General features: G+C 35.7%; 1 non-coding gene across 1 annotated transcript; it reads left to right on the plus strand.

Annotated features, from left to right (window-relative positions):
- The first annotated feature begins 1,280 nt into the window (after positions 1-1,280).
- On the plus strand, positions 1,281-1,387 carry LOC128578663 (U6 spliceosomal RNA). Its single transcript, XR_008377802.1, has one exon. It is a non-coding gene; the product is annotated as a U6 spliceosomal RNA (small nuclear RNA).
- The last annotated feature ends 1,239 nt before the right edge of the window (positions 1,388-2,626 follow it).

Here is a 2,626-nt window from a genome sequence, read left to right on the forward strand (position 1 = left end):
ACTCAATTCTCCAGAAAGTCATGACTACTATAAATGTGTACACATTAACAACAGGTTTTTGATATATACACACACACACATTATTGAGAGAACTAAAGTGAGATCTAAAGTGGGAACTAGACATTTCCATAGTCACGATACAATTTTTTTATTGTTTCAGGTTAATTGAGGGTACAAAGTATTAGGTTATAAAGTTTGCATTTGTTAGGTAAAGTCCCTCTTATAATTGTGCCCCCAGAGTACAAGTTATACTTTTTTAACTGACAGAACAACTTAGATAAAAACTCAATAAAGACATAGAGAACCTCAATAGCTCTGGTAACTGCTGTGATCTACCTGGTATTGTTAGGATACTACTACACTAACAACCACAGAATACATTCTCCTTAAAATGAACATGGTATGTTCTCCAACATAGACCATTTTCAGTGTCAACACGAGTCCTAATAAATACAAAATGATTAAAATATTATAGAGCAATTCATCTGAGAGCAGTAAAGTTAAATAAGAAATCAATAACAATAAGACATCTAGGAAAATGTCATTATGTTTTCTTCTAAAATTTTCCTTTTATGTATTCTTGATTGCCTTAGTGAAAAATTTTGAAGATATTTTATTTTAAATAATTATAGGTATAGAGAAAGTTGTGAAGAAATGTACAGAGATATCATGTGCACTCTTTGCCTACCCTTCCCTAATGTTAACAACAGTTGCATAACTAAAATGCAATATCAAAACCAGAAAATTGGCTTTGGTGCAATCCACACAGAATTTATTCATATTTCTCCAGTTATACATGCACTTATCTCTGCACGTGTTGTTTATGTTGTTTGTTTACAGGGGTAGCTTTAAGTAACTACTGCCATAAATTAAGGTACAGAACTATACCAACTACACCATCACCACAAGGGTCCATAATGTTACGCCTTTATAGACACACATAGCCGATCCCCTTATCCTGAATCCATAGCAACCACTAATCTATTCTCTATCACCATAATTTTGTTATTTCAATAATGTTTCATAAATGGAATCATATAGTTTGTAATCTCTTGAGATCAGCATTTTTACTCAGCTAATATGTGTGCCACTGAGATTCATTCAAAATCTTGCATACATCAATAATCACCAATCAATCCTGCATTCCTTTGATTGCTGAGCAGCATTCAGGGCTGTGGATGCACCATAGATTGTCTATGAATTCACCAACGTAAGGAAATCTGGGATCTTTCCATTTTCTGAATAAAGCTGCTGTCAGCATTCATTTAAAAGTTTTTACAGTGCTCGCTTAGGCAGCACATATACTAAAATTGGAACGATACAGAGAAGATTAGCATGGCCCCTGTGCAAGAACGACACGCAAATTCATGAAGCGTTCCATATTTTTAATCCCATCACAGGCTGGGCAAGGGATTTGAAGAGAAACTTCTCTGAAGAAGACAGGCGCGCGGCCTTCAGACATATGAAAAAATGTTCATCATCTTTAATCATCAGAGAAATGCAAATCAAAACTACTTTGAGATACCATCTAACTCCAGTGAGACTAGCCTATATCACAAAATCCCAAGACCAGAGATGTTGGCGCGGATGTGGAGAAAAGGGAACACTTTTGCACTGCTGGTGGGAATGCAAATTAATACATTCCTTTTGGAAAGAGATATGGAGAAAAGTTAGAGATCTAAAAATAGATCTGCCATTCAATCCTGTAATCCCTTTACTGGGCATATACCCAGAAGACCAAAAATCACATCATAACAAAGATATTTGTACCAAAATGTTTATTGCAGCCCAATTCATAATTGCTAAGTCATGGACAAAGCCCAAGTGCCCATCCATCCACGAATGGATTAATAAATTGTGGTATATGTACACCATGGAATATTATTCAGCCTTAAAGAAAGATGGAGACTTTACCTCTTTCATGTTTACATGGATGGAGCTGGAACATATTCTTCTTAGTAAAGTATCTCAAGAATGGAAGAAAAAGTACCCAATGTACTCAGACCTACTATGAAACTAATTTAGGGTTTGCACATGAAAGCTATAACCCAGTTACAACCTAAGAATAGGGGGAAGGGGGAAAGGGAGGGGAGGGAGGGCGGAGGTGGGTAGAGGGAAGAGGATTGGTGTGATTACACCAGCGGTGCATCTTACAAGGGTATATGTGAAACTTGGTAAACGGTCTGTGAAGCTAGTGAATGATGCCCCATGAATATATCAATGTACACAGCTATGATTTAATAAAAAAAAAAATAAAAAAATAAAGGATAGGGCGGTGCCTGTGGCTCAAGGAGTAGGGTGCCAGTCCCATATGCCAGAGGTGACGGGTTCAAACCCAGCCCTGGCCAAAAACCAAAAAATAAATAAATAAATAAATAAAAAATAAAATAAAGGATAGTAAAAAAACAAAATAAAATAAAATAATCCTAAATGCCCATAAACTAGAAAAAAAAAGTTTTTGCATAAACATAAATTTCCATGGCTCTGGGATGAAAGCACAAGGGTAAAATTGTTGCATCATATGGTAATTGCACTTTTTATTTTGAAGTAAACAAAAACAAAAAATGTTTTCTAGAGTGACTGTACCATTTTGCATATCCAGGTTCTCTATTTCCTTGCCATCCTT

This window comes from Nycticebus coucang, chromosome X (assembly GCF_027406575.1).
Source record: "Nycticebus coucang isolate mNycCou1 chromosome X, mNycCou1.pri, whole genome shotgun sequence".
Taxonomy (NCBI): Eukaryota; Metazoa; Chordata; class Mammalia; order Primates; family Lorisidae; genus Nycticebus; species Nycticebus coucang.